Source organism: Macaca mulatta, chromosome 13 (assembly GCF_049350105.2).
Source record: "Macaca mulatta isolate MMU2019108-1 chromosome 13, T2T-MMU8v2.0, whole genome shotgun sequence".
Taxonomy (NCBI): domain Eukaryota; kingdom Metazoa; phylum Chordata; class Mammalia; order Primates; family Cercopithecidae; genus Macaca; species Macaca mulatta.
Window position 1 is genome coordinate 31,648,644 of NC_133418.1, and position 13,545 is coordinate 31,662,188.

A 13,545-nucleotide genomic window follows, 5' to 3' on the forward strand; every position below is an offset into this window, starting at 1 on the left:
AGAATTACATCTGTATTTCGTGGATCTCTTTGCTAGCCTTATTTCTGTGGAATCTGAGAACAGATATTTCGGATGCCTTTGAAGACTATAGGGCCAAAGGAAATATCCTCCGATAACAAATAGAAAGAAGCTTTCTGAGAAACTTCTTTGTGTTCTGTGAAATCATCTCACAGAGTTACAGCTTTCCCCTCAAGAAGCCTTTCGCTGAGACAGTTCTTGTGGAAATGGCAAAGTGATATTTGGAAGCCCATAGAGTGCTATGGTGAAAAAGGAAATATCCTCAGATGAAATCTGGAAAGAAGCTTTCTGAGAAACTGCTTAGTGTTCTGTTAATTCATCTCACAGAGTTACATCTGTATTTCGTGGATCTCTTTGCTAGCCTAATTTCTGTGGAGTCTAAGAACAGATATTTCCCATCCCTTTGAAGACTATAGGGCCAAAGGAAATATCCTCCGATAACAAAGAGAAAGAAGCTTTCTGAGAAACTTCTTTGGGTTCTGTGAAATCATCTCACAGAGTTACAGCTTTCCCATCAAGAAGCCTTTCGCTAAGACAGTTCTTGTGGAATTGGCAAAGTGATATTTGGAACGCCCTAGAGGTCTATGGTGAAAAAGGAAATATCCTCAGATGAAATCTGGAAAGAAGCTTTCTGAGAAACTGCTCTGTTATATGTGACTTCCACTCAAAGAGTTACATCTGTATTTCGTGGATCTCTTTGCTAGCCTTATTTCTGTGGAATCTGAGAACAGATATTTCGGTTCCCTTTGAAGACTATAGGGCCAAAGGAAATATCCTCCGATAACAAAGAGAAAGAAGCTTTCTGAGAAACTTCTTTGTGTTCTGTGAAATCATCTCACAGAGTTACAGCTTTCCCCTCAAGAAGCCTTTCGCTAAGACAGTTCTTGTGGAATTGGCAAAGTGATATTTGGAACGCCATAGAGGGCTATAGTGAAAAAGGAAATATCCTCAGATGAAGTTTGGAAAGAAGCTTTCTGAGAAACTGCTTAGTGTTCTGTTAATTCATCTCACAGAGTTACATATGTATTTCGTGGATCTCTTTGCTAGCCTTATTTCTGTGGAATCTGAGAACAGATATTTCGGATTCCTTTGAAGACTACAGGGCCAAAGGAAATATCCTCCGATAAAAAAGAGAAAGAAGCTTTCTGAGAAACTTCTTTGTGTTCTTTGAAATCGTCTCACAGAGTTACAGCTTTCCCCTCAAGAAGCCTTTCGCTAAGACAGTTTTGTGGAATTGGCAAAGTGATATTTGGAAGGCCGTAGAGGGCTAAGGTGAAAAAGGAAATATCCTCAGATGAAAACTGGAAAGAAGCTTTCTGAGAAACGGCTTAGTGTTCTGTTAATTCATCTGACAGAATTACATCTGTATTTCGTGGATCTCTTTGCTAGCCTTATTTCTGTGGAAACTGAGAACAGATATTTCTGATGCCTTTGAAGACTATAGGGCCAAAGGAAATATCCTCCGATAACAAAGAGAAAGAAGCTTTCTGAGAAACTTCTTCGTGTTCTGTGAAATCATCTCACAGAGTTACAGCTTTCCCCTCAAGAAGCCTTTCGCTAAGACAGTTCTTGTGGAATTGGCAAAGTGATATTTGGAAGGCCATAGAGGGCTATGGTGAAAAGGGAATTATCCTCAGATGAAATCTGGAAAGAAGCTTTCTGAGAAACTGCTTAGAGTTTTGTTAATTCATCTCACAGAATTACATCTGTATTTCTTGGATCTCCTTGCTAGCCTTATTTCTGTGGAATCTGAGAACAGATATTTCGGATCCCTTTGAAGACTATAGGACCAAAGGAAATATCCTCCGATAACAAAGAGAAAGAATCTTTCTGAGAAACTTCTTTGTGTTCTATGAAATCATCTCACAGAGTTACAGCTTTCCCCTCAAGAAGCCTTTCGCTAAGACAGTTCTTGTGGAAATGGCAAAGTGATATTTGGAAGCCCATAGAGTGCTATGGTGAAAAAGGAAATATCCTCAGATGAAATCTGGAAAGAAGCTTTCTGAGAAACTGCTTAGTGTTCTGTTAATTCATCTCACAGAGTTACATCTGTATTTCGTGGATCTCTTTGCTAGCCTAATTTCTGTGGAGTCTGAGAACAGATATTTCCCATCCCTTTGAAGACTATAGGGCCAAAGGAAATATCCTCCGATAACAAAGAGAATGAAGGTTTCTGAGAAACTTCTTTGTGTTCTGTGAAATCATCTCACAGAGTTACAGCTTTCCCCTCAAGAAGCCTTTCGCTAAGACAGTTCTTGTGGAATTGGCAAAGTGATATTTGGAATGCCCTAGAGGGCTATGGTGAAAAAGGAAATATCCTCAGATGAAATCTGGAAAGAAGCTTTCTGAGAAACTGCTTAGTGTTCTGTTAATTCATCTCACAGAGTTACATCTGTATTTCGTGGATCTCTTTGCTAGCCTAATTTCTGTGGAATCTGAGAACAGATATTTCGGATCCCTTTGAAGACTATAGGGCCAAAGGAAATATCCTCCGATAACAAAGAGAAAGAAGCTTTCTGAGAAACTTCTTTGTGTTCTGTAAAATCTTCTCACAGAGTTACAGCTTTCCCCTCAAGAAGCCTTTCGCTAAGACAGTTCTTGTGGAATTGGCAAAGTGATATTTGGAACGCCATAGAGGGCTAAGGTGAAAAAGGAAATATCCTCAGATGAAATCTGGAAAGAAGCTTTCTGAGAAACTGCTTAGTGTTCTGTTAATTCATCTCACAGAGTTACATCTGTATTTCGTGGATCTCTTTGCTAGCCTTATTTCTGTGGAATCTGAGAACAGATATTTCGGATCCCTTTGAAGACTACTGGGCCAAAGGAAATATCCTCCGATAACAAACAGAAAGAAGCTTTCTGAGAAACTTCTTTGTGTTCTTTGAAATCATCTCACAGAGTTACAGCTTTCCCCTCAAGAAGCCTTTCGCTAAGACAGTTCTTGTGGAATTGGCAAAGTGATATTTAAGGCCATAGAGTTCTATGGTGAAAAAGGAAATATCCTCAGATGAAATCTGGAAAGAAACTTTCTGAGAAACTGCTCTGTTATATGTGACTTCCACTCACAGAGTTACATCTGTATTTCGTGGATCTCTTTGCTAGCCTTATTTCTGTGGAATCTGAGAGCAGATATTTCGGATCCCTTTGAAGACTATAGGGCCAAAGGAAATATCCTCCGATAACAAAGAGATAGAAGCTTTCTGAGAAACTTCTTTGTGTTCTGTGAAATCATCTCACAGAGTTACAGCTTTCCCCTCAAGAAGCCTTTCGCTAAGACAGTTCTTGTGGAATTGGCAAAGTGATATTTGGAACGCCATAGAGGGCTATGGTGAAAAAGGAAATATCCTCAGATGAAATCTGGAAAGAAGCTTTCTGAGAAACTGCTTAGTGTTCTGTTAATTCATCTCACAGAGTTACAACTGTATTTCGTGGATCTATTTGCTAGCCTAATTTCTGTGGAATCTGAGAACAGATATTTCCCATCCCTTTGAAGACTATAGGGCCAAAGGAAATATCCTCCGATAACAAAGAGAAAGAAGCTTTCTGAGAAACTTCTTTGTGTTCTGTGAAATCATCTCACAGAGTTACAGCTTTCCCCTCAAGAAGCCTTTCGCTGAGACAGTTCTTGTGGAATTGGCAAAGTGATATTTGGAAGCCCATAGAGGGCTATGGTGAAAAACGAAATATCCTCAGATGAAATCTGGAAAGAAGCTTTCTGAGAAACTGCTCTGTTATATGTGACTTCCACTCAAAGAGTTACATCTGTATTTCGTGGATCTCTTTGCTAGCCTTATTTCTGTGGAATCTGAGAACAGATATTTCGGTTCCCTTTGAAGACTATAGGGCCAAAGGAAATATCCTCCGATAACAAAGAGAAAGAAGCTTTCTGAGAAACTTCTTTGTGTTCTGGGAAATCATCTCACAGAGTTACAGCTTTCCCCTCAAGAAGCCTTTCGCTAAGACGGTTCTTGTGGAATTGGCAAAGTGATATTTGGAACGCCATAGAGGGCTATAGTGAAAAAGGAAATATCCTCAGATGAAGTTTGGAAAGAAGCTTTCTGAGAAACTGCTTAGTGTTCTGTTAATTCATCTCACAGAGTTACATATGTATTTCGTGGATCTCTTTGCTAGCCTTATTTCTGTGGAATCTGAGAACAGATATTTCGGATTCCTTTGAAGACTACAGGGCCAAAGGAAATATCCTCCGATAAAAAAGAGAAAGAAGCTTTCTGAGAAACTTCTTTGTGTTCTTTGAAATCATCTCACAGAGTTACAGCTTTCCCCTCAAGAAGCCTTTCGCTAAGACAGTTTTGTGGAATTGGCAAAGTGATATTTGGAAGGCCGTAGAGGGCTAATGTGAAAAAGGAAATATCCTCAGATGAAAACTGGAAAGAAGCTTTCTGAGAAACGGCTTAGTGTTCTGTTAATTCATCTGACAGAATTACATCTGTATTTCGTGGATCTCTTTGCTAGCCTTATTTCTGTGGAATCTGAGAACAGATATTTCGGATGCCTTTGAAGACTACAGGGCCAAAGGAAATATCCTCCGATAACAAAGAGAAAGAAGCTTTCTGAGAAACTTCTTCGTGTTCTGTGAAATCATCTCACAGAGTTACAGCTTTCCCCTCAAGAAGCCTTTCGCTAAGACAGTTCTTGTGGAATTGGCAAAGTGATATTTGGAAGGCCATAGAGGGCTATGGTGAAAAAGGAATTATCCTCAGATGAAATCTGGAAAGAAGCTTTCTGAGAAACTGCTTAGAGTTTTGTTAATTCATCTCACAGAATTACATCTGTATTTCGTGGATCTCCTTGCTAGCCTTATTTCTGTGGAATCTGAGAACAGATATTTCGGATCCCTTTGAAGACTATAGGACCAAAGGAAATATCCTCCGATAACAAAGAGAAAGAATCTTTCTGAGAAACTTCTTTGTGTTCTATGAAATCATCTCACAGAGTTACAGCTTTCCCCTCAAGAAGCCTTTCGCTAAGACAGTTCCTGTGGAAATGGCAAAGTGATATTTGGAAGCCCATAGAGTGCTATGGTGAAAAAGGAAATATCCTCAGATGAAATCTGGAAAGAAGCTTTCTGAGAAACTGCTTAGTGTTCTGTTAATTCATCTCACAGAGTTACATCTGTATTTCGTGGATCTCTTTGCTAGCCTAATTTCTGTGGAGTCTGAGAACAGATATTTCCCATCCCTTTGAAGACTATAGGGCCAAAGGAAATATCCTCCGATAACAAAGAGAATGAAGCTTTCTGAGAAACTTCTTTGTGTTCTGTGAAATCATCTCACAGAGTTACAGCTTTCCCCTCAAGAAGCCTTTCGCTAAGACAGTTCTTGTGGAATTGGCAAAGTGATATTTGGAATGCCATAGAGGGCTATGGTGAAAAAGGAAATATCCTCAGATGAAATCTGGAAAGAAGCTTTCTGAGAAACTGCTTAGTGTTCTGTTAATTCATCTCACAGAGTTACATCTGTATTTCGTGGACCTCTTTGCTAGCCTAATTTCTGTGGAATCTGAGAACAGATATTTCGGATCCCTTTGAAGACTATAGGGCCAAAGGAAATATCCTCCGATAACAAAGAGAAAGAAGCTTTCTGAGAAACTTCTTTGTGTTCTGTAAAATCTTCTCACAGAGTTACAGCTTTCCCCTCAAGAAGCCTTTCGCTAAGACAGTTCTTGTGGAATTGGCAAAGTGATATTTGGAACGCCATAGAGGGCTAAGGTGAAAAAGGAAATATCCTCAGATGAAATCTGGAAAGAAGCTTTCTGAGAAACTGCTTAGTGTTCTGTTAATTCATCTCACAGAGTTACATCTGTATTTCGTGGATCTCTTTGCTAGCCTAATTTCTGTGGAGTCTGAGAACAGATATTTCCCATCCCTTTGAAGACTATAGGGCCAAAGGAAATATCCTCCGATAACAAAGAGAATGAAGCTTTCTGAGAAACTTCTTTGTGTTCTGTGAAATCATCTCACAGAGTTACAGCTTTCCCCTCAAGAAGCCTTTCGCTAAGACAGTTCTTGTGGAATTGGCAAAGTGATATTTGGAATGCCATAGAGGGCTATGGTGAAAAAGGAAATATCCTCAGATGAAATCTGGAAAGAAGCTTTCTGAGAAACTGCTTAGTGTTCTGTTAATTCATCTCACAGAGTTACATCTGTATTTCGTGGACCTCTTTGCTAGCCTAATTTCTGTGGAATCTGAGAACAGATATTTCGGATCCCTTTGAAGACTATAGGGCCAAAGGAAATATCCTCCGATAACAAAGAGAAAGAAGCTTTCTGAGAAACTTCTTTGTGTTCTTTGAAATCATCTCACAGAGTTACAGCTTTCCCCTCAAGAAGCCTTTCGCTAAGACAGTTCTTGTGGAATTGGCAAAGTGATATTTAAGGCCATAGAGTTCTATGGTGAAAAAGGAAATATCCTCAGATGAAATCTGGAAAGAAACTTTCTGAGAAACTGCTCTGTTATATGTGACTTCCACTCACAGAGTTACATCTGTATTTCGTGGATCTCTTTGCTAGCCTTATTTCTGTGGAATCTGAGAGCAGATATTTCGGATCCCTTTGAAGACTTTAGGGCCAAAGGAAATATCCTCCGATAACAAAGAGAGAGAAGCTTTCTGAGAAACTTCTTTGTGTTCTGTGAAATCATCTCACAGAGTTACAGCTTTCCCCTCAAGAAGCCATTCACTAAGACAGTTCTTGTGGAATTGGCAAAGTGATATTTGGAACGCCATAGAGGGCTATGGTGAATAAGGAAATATCCTCAGATGAAATCTGGAAAGAAGCTTTCTGAGAAACTGCTTAGTGTTCTGTTAATTCATCTCACAGAGTAACATCTGTATTTCGTGAATCTCTTTGCTAGCCTAATTTCTGTGGAATCAGAGAACAGATATTTCCCATCCCTTTGAAGACTATAGGGCCAAAGGAAATATCCTCCGATAACAAAGAGAAAGAAGCTTTCTTAGAAACTTCTTTGTGTTCTGTGAAATCATCTCACAGAGTTACAGCCTTCCCCTCAAGAAGCCTTTCGCTTAGACAGTTCTTGTGGAATTGGCAAAGTGATATTTAGAAGCCCATAGAGGGCTATGGTGAAAAAAGAAATATCCTCAGATGAAATCTGGAAAGAAGCTTTCTGAGAAACTGCTTAGTGTTCTGTTAATTCATCTCACAGAGTTACACCTGTATTTCGTGGATCCCTTTGCTAGCCTTATTTCTGTGGAATCTGAGAACAGATATTTCGGATCCCTTTGAAGACTATAGGGGCAAAGGAAATATCCTCCGATAACAAAGAGAAAGAAGATTTCTGAGAAACTTCTTTGTGTTCTGTGAAATCATCTCACAGAGTTACAGCTTTCCCCTCAAGAAGCCATTCGCTAAGACAGTTCTTGTGGAATTGGCAAAGTGATATTTGGAACGCCACAGAGGGCTATGGTGAAAAAGGAAATATCCTCAGATGTAATCTGGAAAGAAGCTTTCTGAGAAACTGCTTAGTGTTTTGTTATTTCATCTCACAGAGTTACATCTGTATTTCGTGGATCTCTTTGTTAGCCTTATTTCTGTGGAATCTGAGAACAGATATTTCGTATCCCTTTGAAGACTATAGGGCCAAAGGAAATATCCTCCGATAACAAAGAGAAAGAAGCTTTCTGAGAAACTTCTTTGTGTTCTGTGAAATCATCTCACAGAGTTACAGCTTTCCCCTCAAGAAGCCTTTCGCTAAGACAGTTCTTGTGGAATTGGCAAAGTGATATTTGGAACGCCATAGAGGGCTATGGTGAAAAAGGAAATATCCTCAGATGAAGTTTTGAAAGAAGCTTTCTGAGAAACTGCTTAGTGTTCTGTTAATTCATCTCACACAGTTACATATGTATTTCGTGGATCTCTTTGCTAGCCTTATTTCTGTGGAATCTGAGAACAGATATTTCGGATCCCTTTGAAGACTACAGGGCCAAAGGAAATATCCTCCGATAACAAAGAGAAAGAAGCTTTCTGAGAAACTTCTTTGTGTTCTTTGAAATCATCTCACAGAGTTACCGCTTTCCCCTCAAGAAGCCTTTCGCTAAGACAGTTCTTGTGGAATTGGCAAAGTGATATTTGGAAGGCCGTAGAGGGCTATGGTGAAATAGGAAATATCCTCACATGAAATCTGGAAAGAAGCTTTCTGAGAAACTGCTTAGTGTTCTGTTAATTCATCTGACAGAATTACATCTGTATTTCGTGGATCTCTTTGCTAGCCTTATTTCTGTGGAATCTGAGAACAGATATTTCGGATGCCTTTGAAGACTATAGGGCCAAAGGAAATATCCTCCGATAACAAAGAGAAAGAAGCTTTCTGAGAAACTTCTTTGTGTTCTGTGAAATCATCTCACAGAGTTACAGCTTTCCCCTCAAGAAGCCTTTCGCTAAGACAGTTCTTGTGGAATTGGCAAAGTGATATTTGGAAGGCCATAGAGGGCTATGGTGAAAAAGGAAATATCCTCAGATGAAATCTGGAAAGAAGCTTTCTGAGAAACTGCTTAGTGTTCTGTTAATTCATCTCATACAATTACATCTGTATTTCGTGGATCTCTTTGCTAGCCTTATTTCTGTGGAATCTGAGAACAGATATTTCGGATCCCTTTGAAGACTATAGGGCCAAAGGAAATATCCTCCGATAACAAAGAGAAAGAAGCTTTCTGAGAAACTTCTTTGTGTTCTGTGAAATCATCTCACAGAGTTACAGCTTTCCCCTCAAGAAGCCTTTCGCTAAGACAGTTCTTGTGGAATTGGCAAAGTGATATTTGGAACGCCATAGAGGGCTATGGTGAAAAAGGAAATATCCTCAGATGAAATCTGGAAAGAAGCTTTCTGAGAAACTGCTCTGTGATATGTGACTTCCACTCACAGAGTTACATCTGTATTTCGTGGATCTCTTTGCTAGCCTTATTTCTGTGGAATCTGAGAACAGATATTTCGGATCCCTTTGAAGACTATAGGGCCAAAGGAAATATCCTCCGATAACAAAGAGAAAGAAGCTTTCTGAGAAACTTCTTTGTGTTCTGTGAAATCATCTCACAGAGTTACAGCTTTCCCCTCAAGAAGCCTTTCGCTAAGACAGTTCTTGTGGAATTGGCAACGTGATATGTGGAAGCCCATAGAGGGCTATGGTGATAAAGGAATATCCACAGATGAAATCTGGAAAGAAGCTTTCTGAGAAACTGCTTAGTGTTCTGTTAATTCATCTGACAGAATAACATCTGTATTTCGTGGATCTCTTTGCTAGCCTTATTTCTGTGGAATCTGAGAAGAGATATTTCGGATCCCTTTGAAGACTATAGGGCCAAAGGAAATATCCTCCGATAACAAAGAGAAAGAAACTTTCTGAGAAACTTCTTTGTGTTCTGTGAAATCATCTCACAGAGTTACAGCTTTCCCCTCAAGTAGCCTTTCGCTAAGACAGTTCTTGTGGAATTGGCAAAGTGATATGTGGAAGCCCATAGAGGGCTATGGTGAAAAAGGAAATATCCTCAGATGAAATCTGGAAAGAAGCTTTCTGGGAAACTGCTTAGTGTTCTGTTAATTCATCTCACAGAGTAACATCTGTATTTCGAGGATCACTTTGCTAGCCTAATTTCTGTGGAATCTGAGAACAGATATTTCGGATCCCTTTGAAGACTATAGGGCCAAAGGAAATATCCTCCGATAACAAAGAGAAAGAAGCTTTCTGAGAAACTTCTTTGGGTTCTGTGAAATCATCTCACAGAGTTACAGCTTTCCCATCAAGAAGCCTTTCGCTAAGACAGTTCTTGTGGTATTGGCAAAGTGATATTTGGAACGCTCTAGAGGGCTATGGTTAAAAAGGAAATATCCTCAGATGAAATCTGGAAAGAAGCTTTCTGAGAAACTGCTCTGTTATATGTGACTTCCATTCAAAGAGTTACATATGTATTTCGTGGATCTCTTTGCTAGCCTTATTTCTGTGGAATCTGAGAACAGATATTTCGGTTCCCTTTGAAGACTATAGGGCCAAAGGAAATATCCTCCGATAACAAAGAGAAAGAAGCTTTCTGAGAAACTTCTTTGTGTTCTGTGAAATCATCTCACAGAGTTACAGCTTTCCCCTCAAGAAGCCTTTCGCTAAGACAGTTCTTGTGGAATTGGCAAAGTGATATTTGGAACGCCATAGTGGGCTATGGTGAAAAAGGAAATATCCTCAGATGAAGTTTGGAAAGAAGCTTTCTGAGAAACTGCTTAGTGTTCTGTTAATTCATCTCACAGAGTTACATATGTATTTCGTGGATCTCTTTGCTAGCCTTATTTCTGTGGAATCTGAGAACAGATATTTCGGATCCCTTTGAAGACTACAGGGCCAAAGGAAATATCCTCCGATAACAAAGAGAAAGAAGCTTTCTGAGAAACTTCTTTGTGTTCTTTGAAATCATCTCACAGAGTTACAGCTTTCCCCTCAAGAAGCCTTTCGCTAAGACAGTTCTTGTGGAATTGGCAAAGTGATATATGGAAGGCCGTAGAGGGCTATGGTGAAAAACGAAATATCCTCAGATGAAATCTGGAAAGAAGCTTTCTGAGAAACTGCTTAGTGTTCTGTTAATTCATCTGACAGAATTACATCTGTATTTCGTGGATCTCTTTGCTAGCCTTATTTCTGTGGAATCTGAGAACAGATATTTCGGATGCCTTTGAAGACTATAGGGCCAAAGGAAATATCCTCCGATAACAAATAGAAAGAAGCTTTCTGAGAAACTTCTTTGTGTTCTGTGAAATCATCTCACAGAGTTACAGCTTTCCCCTCAAGAAGCCTTTCGCTGAGACAGTTCTTGTGGAAATGGCAAAGTGATATTTGGAAGCCCATAGAGTGCTAAGGTGAAAAAGGAAATATCCTCAGATGAAATCTGGAAAGAAGCTTTCTGAGAAACTGCTTAGTGTTCTGTTAATTCATCTCACAGAGTTACATCTGTATTTCGTGGATCTCTTTGCTAGCCTAATTTCTGTGGAGTCTAAGAACAGATATTTCCCATCCCTTTGAAGACTATAGGGCCAAAGGAAATATCCTCCGATAACAAAGAGAAAGAAGCTTTCTGAGAAACTTCTTTGGGTTCTGTGAAATCATCTCACAGAGTTACAGCTTTCCCATCAAGAAGCCTTTCGCTAAGACAGTTCTTGTGGAATTGGCAAAGTGATATTTGGAACGCCCTAGAGGGCTATGGTGAAAAAGGAAATATCCTCAGATGAAATCTGGAAAGAAGCTTTCTGAGAAACTGCTCTGTTTATGTGACTTCCACTCAAAGAGTTACATCTGTATTTCGTGGATCTCTTTGCTAGCCTTATTTCTGTGGAATCTGAGAACAGATATTTCGGTTCCCTTTGAAGACTATAGGGCCAAGGGAAATATCCTCCGATAACAAAGAGAAAGAAGCTTTCTGAGAAACTTCTTTGTGTTCTGTGAAATCATCTCACAGAGTTACAGCTTTCCCCTCAAGAAGCCTTTCGCTAAGACAGTTCTTGTGGAATTGGCAAAGTGATATTTGGAACGCCATAGAGGGCTATAGTGAAAAAGGAAATATCCTCAGATGAAGTTTGGAAAGAAGCTTTCTGAGAAACTGCTTAGTGTTCTGTTAATTCATCTCACAGAGTTACATATGTATTTCGTGGATCTCTTTGCTAGCCTTATTTCTGTGGAATCTGAGAACAGATATTTCGGATTCCTTTGAAGACTACAGGGCCAAAGGAAATATCCTCCGATAAAAAAGAGAAAGAAGCTTTCTGAGAAACTTCTTTGTGTTCTTTGAAATCATCTCACAGAGTTACAACTTTCCCCTCAATAAGCCTTTCGCTAAGACAGTTTTGTGGAATTGGCAAAGTGATATTTGGAAGGCCGTAGAGGGCTAAGGTGAAAAAGGAAATATCCTCAGATGAAAACTGGAAAGAAGCTTTCTGAGAAACGGCTTAGTGTTCTGTTAATTCATCTGACAGAATTACATCTGTATTTCGTGGATCTCTTTGCTAGCCTTATTTCTGTGGAATCTGAGAACAGATATTTCGGATGCCTTTGAAGACTATAGGGCCAAAGGAAATATCCTCCGATAACAAAGAGAAAGAAGCTTTCTGAGAAACTTCTTCGTGTTCTGTGAAATCATCTCACAGAGTTACAGCTTTCCCCTCAAGAAGCCTTTCGCTAAGACAGTTCTTGTGGAATTGGCAAAGTGATATTTGGAAGGCCATAGAGGGCTATGGTGAAAAAGGAATTATCCTCAGATGAAATCTGGAAAGAAGCTTTCTGAGAAACTGCTTAGAGTTTTGTTAATTCATCTCACAGAATTACATCTGTATTTCGTGGATCTCCTTGCTAGCCTTATTTCTGTGGAATCTGAGAACAGATATTTCGGATCCCTTTGAAGACTATAGGACCAAAGGAAATATCCTCCGATAACAAAGAGAAAGAATCTTTCTGAGAAACTTCTTTGTATTCTATGAAATCATCTCACAGAGTTACAGCTTTCCCCTCAAGAAGCCTTTCGCTAAGACAGTTCTTGTGGAAATGGCAAAGTGATATTTGGAAGCCCATAGAGGGCTATGGTGAAAAAGGAAATATCCTCAGATGAAATCTGGAAAGAAGCTTTCTGAGAAACTGCTTAGTGTTCTGTTAATTCATCTCACAGAGTTACATCTGTATTTCGTGGATCTCTTTGCTAGCCTAATTTCTGTGGAGTCTGAGAACAGATATTTCCCATCCCTTTGAAGACTATAGGGCCAAAGGAAATATCCTCCGATAACAAAGAGAAAGAAGCTTTCTGAGAAACTTCTTTGTGTTCTGTGAAATCATCTCACAGAGTTACAGCTTTCCCCTCAAGAAGCCTTTCGCTGAGACAGTTCTTGTGGAATTGGCAAAGTGATATTTGGAAGCCCATAGAGGGCTATGGTGAAAAACGAAATATCCTCAGATGAAATCTGGAAAGAAGCTTTCTGAGAAACTGCTTAGTGTTCTGTTAATTCATCTGACAGAATTACATCTGTATTTCGTGGATCTCTTTGCTAGCCTTATTTCTGTGGAATCTGAGAACAGATATTTCGGATGCCTTTGAAGACTATAGGGCCAAAGGAAATATCCTCCGATAACAAAGAGAAAGAAGCTTTCTGAGAAACTTCTTTGTGTTCTGTGAAATCATCTCACAGAGTTACAGCTTTCCCCTCAAGAAGCCTTTCGCTAAGACAGTTCTTGTGGAATTGGCAAAGTGATATTTGGAAGACCATAGAGGGCTATGGTGAAAAAGGAATTATCCTCAGATGAAATCTGGAAAGAAGCTTTCTGAGAAACTGCTTAGAGTTCTGTTAATTCATCTCACAGAATTACATCTGTATTTCGTGGATCTCTTTGCTAGCCTTATTTCTGTGGAATCTGAGAACAGATATTTCGGATCCCTTTGAAGACTATAGGGCCAAAGGAAATATCCTCCTATAACAAAGAGAAAGAAGCTTTCTGAGAAACTTCTTTGTGTTCTGTGAAATCATCTCACAGAGTT